Source organism: Halyomorpha halys, unplaced genomic scaffold, assembly GCF_000696795.3.
Source record: "Halyomorpha halys isolate HHAL.00 unplaced genomic scaffold, Hhal_1.1 Scaffold845.1, whole genome shotgun sequence".
NCBI lineage: Eukaryota > Metazoa > Arthropoda > Insecta > Hemiptera > Pentatomidae > Halyomorpha > Halyomorpha halys.
The window spans coordinates 250,936-257,701 of record NW_027114882.1 but is presented as its reverse complement, the minus strand read 5'-3'; the positions used below and the strand labels follow the sequence as shown (position 1 = coordinate 257,701).

The window sequence follows — 6,766 nt, the reverse complement described above, 5'->3', positions numbered from 1 at the left end:
TATATATATGTAATATCCCATGATGATTTTTTTACCGTATTTTCCTTTCAGAATTGAAATTGACTTGACGGGAAAAACATTTGCACATTTAGAAAATGTACTCATACTCAAAGTTTCCTCGCTGCTATTTTTAATATCAGTACAGAGCAATAAGCCGGTTCCAATATCCACCTTCAGAGGGGAAGTAATAACGAGTGGAAGGAAGGTTGAGGTACCTTGTCTCACAATATTGGTACAGCTTTATTTTGGCCAGCACTTGACTCATGTACAATTTTCCACTAATAATGCAGTTAGATCACTTTTATGATCACGCGAATATTAAAAATTATAGTGGTAATAAATTGTAAATTCTTAGTAGGACGGACATTTATTTTGTATTCAAATTTTTGGTGTATATGTTTGTGCTATGTAGTTTCTATAAGCAGATGAGCCGTTATTTTTAATAGTTTCAAGTTGATTCAATATGAAATTTCACACTTTTTTTCCTACGTAAAGTTCCGAAATTTTAAGCTGCAGTTAACATTTTTAATTAATCGTAAAATGATTAATTTAAAGAATTTGGAATATGGAATATGACACTATAAATATGTGTTTTCCCGGTACACTGGTACGGAAAAATATCGATGTATTGAAGTATCACTCTTTCAAAAATATTGGTATTTTTACTTGATATAGTGAACCATGTTTACTTAAATTGGACTATTGAAATACCAGTTCCGCAACAACCCATGAATGTTAAGGGACTCATTACTTAGTAATAGAATATTTTTTCTTGAATAGCAGTTATAAAAGGAGGTGATTTATTTTTGGATCACACCAAATCAGTAGGTTTTTCCTCCAATTAGGGGTACACAATTTATAGAAGAGTGGCAAAGGGGGGTTTCCGATCCCACAGGGTTTACTCACGGCTGATTTAAACGAATAAACAATAGTCTGTTTTGAATCCGTAGGGATGGAAACACAACGCCTTACTCACTGATTACCCAATTCCCCTATAGGGACGGGCGTATCCTATTGTGTAGTTATTTTTTCTCACAATTACAAGTAATTGTCATTTTAATTACAAATACTTGATAACAAATAATGAAATATCTGTTTCATAATGGCTCTAAAATTGAAAATTGATATCGATAAACATTGAGCGCTGATGTGCAGATTTATAATCATAGTTATATCATCATAATTATATGTTTTCGAAGATACTAAAAATAAATATAAAGTCGATTTTATGATCGCGAACTTGTGTATAAATTCATTCTAACTTTTAAGATTTCTGCTTATAAGAAATATGATTAAATAAACTGAATTCATACATGAATTAAATTCCATGTAATTGTAATTGCAATTACTAAGGGTCAAGCAGTAATTGTAATTGTAATTGTAATTACTTAATATCAAGAAGTAATTGTAATTAATTTTTGAAGTTTTGGACTATTTAACGGTTACCATAATGTAATTATATTGCAATTTAAACATGAAATTGAAGATATAATTAAATTACTAATGTAATGATCCTAGCTCAGATTACAATTATTCATTCTATGATGTAATTTTTAAATTTATATATTTCTTTGTCACTTATTACCTGATATTTAATTTTTTTTAATACAATAAATAAGCAGTCCCATTTTTGTTCATTGACATTCGGACTAAAAAAATGGAACTGACATTTAAGAAACATTTGCTAATGTAATTACTAATTTTTTAAAAGTTATTTATTTTTAAGCTAACCTTGACTACTAACTTTGCAGTACTAGATATAAGTTACTCGTTATTTAACTATATTTTTTTATTCAATGATTACATAAGAAAAATGTTACATCACATCGAACAATTTTTCCAACTTTCAATATAATTTTTATTTCTTCTTATATTAATTAATTTTCATGCTATTAATCTGTTTACTTTTTATCATTTTCTTGTTATTTTATCATTGTCTTCATAAATAAAGCGTTCTTGATTCTTAGTAAGTTAGTTTTGTTTTTCTGTTAAGAGATATTATCAGTATCAAATAATTTTCTTATAAACAGATATTTTAGACTAAATACCAATCCAAAGTAATACAATTTAAAATATGCATATTCTGTTTGAATATAGAGTAGATACTCATATCTTCAGATAACTTTCTAACTAATTATTTCTGGCTATTTTTTTTTCACTACTTTACTTATAGCGGTTAAGTAAGTACCATACTTATTATTAAGTACACTATTTTTAAGTACCTGTAGTGGAGAATTTATGTTTATGCCCCTAACGCTGATCAAATTCGTATGATGAAATTATCAGCTAATAATAATCTCAAAGGACAGAAAAATGAAAAACCTGACACTCCTATAACTATATTTTTTACAGTATTGACATTATTATTTAGTAATTTTAATCGAAAATTCTGTACCGTAATAGAATTACAAATAATCAAACAATTTTTAATTTGAATCGGTCTGTCAAGTGGAATCTCTTAAAGAATTTTTTTTTTTAATTTAACATAAAAAAAAAACAAAAAAAACATTAGAGATATTCATAATTTATAATATATAAATATGATATATAATACCAAAAATAAAGAACTGATAATTTTTTTTTCAGTTCAATTTATTCCTGTTATTTTATTCAATCCATGTGACATTTACCATTTAATTTCGTTATTTTAATAATTCTCTGATAAATTGATCCAATAACAAACCGAGTCAACCCCAATTTTGATATAATAACAGCATAATATATTTTTATTATCACTGAAACGAATTGGATGGCTAGTTGTGTTTGTCTAAGATCGTTTACGAGGGCGATGGTCTCAGATAGTTGTAGCCAGTTATATTTTCTTATCTCAGCTTATTCTAAAAATATATAGCTTGTTTTCTCAGATCGGTCTATATCACACAGTTCAGAAACTTATTGTAGAAGATAAATATTGTCCCCAAATATTATATGTGTGTTTGTAAAAGGTTCTATAGATTTTTTTTTTATTATCGCTTTTATTGGTTACTATATATAGATTGCCATAAGGTTGTAACTTAAACACGGTACATGTTATAGTGCAAAGGCCTTGATTTAATTGTATTTTTAAAAAAATATTTGTGGTTTTAAACAGACTATTCTATTCAATGACTATTTTATTGTGTTGGATATTTCTAAATATGTAAAAAAAAAAATGGTCTGACCAATTAACATCTCGAAATAAAAACTCATGAGTCGATCGGAAGTGAAAAATAACGGATTAAGAAAGTTTGAATTATAGTATATACAATTAAAGTCCTATTAAAAAAAATATATGGAATTACAAATGTAGTCAATGTAAGATTATATCCAAAAAACGATTTGTGAAGTTCTACTTCCAGTTACTGACAGTTATAGGAACAGTGACCTACAACTTGTGAAACCCAACCTCAACCCGAAGACTGAAGCCCAGGCTGCTGCCGGACATCCTGATGTAAATTCTGTAGTTATCAATTCTATTACTGACATTACTTATATATATATATAAATAAGAGAGAAAACATGAAAAATTAACCAGAAATAATCTGAATTTCTTTAAAATTTCTTGTGCTTTTGATTACAGATATTTTTTCTTTATTTTTTTAAAGGGTCTTTTTGTAGAGAAAAACCAAATAAAATTATCAGTTTGGGTATTATTGATTAATTATTAAGTCAGGATGGTGAGTAGTAAGTCACAATCCTTTTCTCCATTTTTTTATAATTAATATATTTTAAATAAAAATGGTAGGCTTTCCGAAGTCTTGTGGATGTAAGTTGTCGGTTTAAAAGAATATGTTTCTAAAATATTTTTTCATTATTTAATATAATTAATTTCCAACTGGGGAGGTTAGAATTTCGAACATTTTAAGGAGCCGTCTTAGCCTGAGGTCCATGAACTTCAGTCGTTTTTAAAATTGTTCTAATAATTTACAAAATCATATATAACTTTAATAATATTTTTTAAAAGAAAATGGATATAGAAATATGAAAATTAAAATATTTATTATAAAAAAAAAGATCTAAATAAAGTACAAAAACTTTTAAAATTTTGAAGAATTAAAAATTTCAATTTTTGATGTTTAAAAAAAACAGAATATTTATATTATTATTTTAATTTAGCTTAAATTAAAAAAAAAAATTGTTTCTTGTCAAAAATTGAAAAAAAAAATAACGCGCTATCAATTTAAGAATTCATTGCAAAACCACCCTCATAAACTCAAATAGTACTTACCGTCCAAGATTGAGGTTAACTAGTTTATGTTCTCGAAGATTGACTCGTATTACATAAAGTCCAGATAGGGTAGGTCGGATATGCTTATAAAGTCAAGGTTTGAACGCTTAATTAAAAAAGTAGCAATTATTTATAGTATAAAACAAATGCCGTCATATTTTTAGGAAAAAGATTGGAAGGAAAAATTTACGCATTTATTTCGAGAGTAACCAAAATGAATCGTAAGTCATATACAAGTTTATAATATAAAATAATATGATATTATATTTGCTCAAAATCATGTTTTTTTTTCACATAAAATCTGAAATTCAAACAATCTGGAAAAAAAAATGAGATTTTTGTCTTGATAAATCAGGAATATCAACATGGTTTTCGGTTTCTGCATCCCTAAAAAAATACATGTAAATTTCCATCAGTAAGGCCTATATCTGTAGCGGACGTGAAAAACTAGGCAAGTCGAATTGCTAAAAAATTAACTTAACTGGTTTAAACCGTTCTCGGGACGTTTTAAATTGGTTAAGTCTAGTTGCTTTCCATTGAGTAGAAATTCTCAGTAGAAATCCACTGGGCTTAACCAATTTAAAACGACCTTAGACGTCCCGAGAACTGTTTAAAACCAATTAACACAATTTTGAGGCAATTCGATTTACTTAGTTTTTCACGGTCGCCTCAGATTTACTATTATTTCTTAAGTTTTGACTAAACAAGTATCTTTGTGAAAATATGTGTTGTTTTTTTATTTATAAACATTTTTAATTCAGGGAGTTTATTTTCAAGAAAGTTAGAATATAGCAAAATATTTTTTTCTCTTGAATATTCGTTAGTCATTTGTATGTAGACTTATTGGTTCATAAATCCACTAAATTCCAAATAGTTCTAAAAAATTCTATCTCACTTTGCTTGATATGGAACATTACAAAAGTATATAACAATAAATATATTAAACGTACCTTAAACTATATCATGTATGTACCATATCTGCTCAATCGCTTACCAGAAGAACTAATAAATAAATCAACCACAACAAAAAAAAAAAGAAAAAGAAAATATTTAATACTATAAAAAAAAGAAATATAAAATATTTAAAAAAAAGAAATATTTAACTGGGTACTTTCTTACTTCTATGATTCCCAATAATTGATTTTGATTCACCAAATGACATAGTGATGTATGTGTGCTTAGTAATAGATATTATTGGGTCATTATTTGTATCACATTCTGAATCATATTGTTTTATTTTCATTATTATATTAGTTCAATAATTGTAAATTTGCAGCTTTATTATTCACTTCAAAGTCCTTTGAGTTATTGTTATTATTATTATTTAGTATAATTCAAGTTTTTTTTAAATATTATTTTATTTTTATTTTTTTTACTTCCATTTTAGTAGTTGCTAATTAAATTATTAGTTGTATCAGTTCATATTGCACTTATCTAGCTTAAAAATTTTATAGCCTCCACAACACCCTATGAGTCAAAGTTTTAATAATTACATTTCACTTATGCCCATCATTTTTATGTGTTATTTTGGTACCGACCGCCAGATGTTGTCAACTGGTCAGACCATATTGGATGTTATTTTTAAATTAATAAAATAAATATAAATATAGAATTACAGTTAATGAGTAGAACATTATGAAAAAAGCCTTTTTAATTAAATAAAATTGGTTTATAATACACTGAGAGATCGGCCCGTTCCAAAGGACCGTTTTAATCTCTAGAAAAAAAAAAAGCAATTTATTAACAATTAAAAATATTCATTCATTTATGTAAAAACTATGAGATACTTTCTACAATAAAATGATAGTTGTACAGGCATAATTAAATGCAATGACAATGCAGATAGTAATATAAAAAATGAATATAACATATAGGAATAGTATATAATATAATAATTAAAATCATATATTTCAGATATTTTAAAGAAATAGGTCCAAAACTAACGGCAATAATGTTCTCTGAAAATAATAATTTACACATAGGTATTGTAAAAAGTTTATTTGGTATATTTCTGTTCAGATATAAACAGAAACGTATTATAATCCTTATTTTTTTGTTAATTATTAATATTTTAATTATTAATTATTATTTTAATAATAATTAAAATTACCGTTTACTTTTTGTTACCATTTTTATTAATATTACCATCAATAATTATTATTTTAAATACATTTTGGTATCGAAACTATTAGAAGTTAATTATAATGAAATGTATCTATTACTATGTAAAGGATTTGCGTTAATTTTTAAGTGAATAAATAAAAATAAATGTCTGAGGTACGGCAGTCTCTACCTATCCAGTTAGGGTTGTTTAAGGTTTACCTTTTGTTATGTTAAAGCTATTTGAAAAGCTATTTTAGTTTCGTTTTAATTAATCTGAAAATAATGGAATTTTAGAGAAAGAAATTTAAGTGGTCTGGGCATAATTATGGTGGTAAAATGTATCAGCAAAAATTGGAGTTTTTCAATTGATAAAGTAAACTGTTATAAAATCATTATATATATAGTTTACTTTATCAATTGAAAAACTCCAATTTTTGCTGATACATTTTACCACCA

The 6,766-nt window shown here is 26.0% G+C and overlaps 1 protein-coding gene across 1 annotated transcript in view; it reads left to right on the top strand.

Annotated features, from left to right (window-relative positions):
- The window catches only part of LOC106686599 (limbic system-associated membrane protein-like), a 222,716-nt gene that overhangs the window by 412 nt on the left and 215,538 nt on the right, over nucleotides 1–6,766 (top strand). The gene's annotated exons all lie outside the window — the stretch shown is intronic.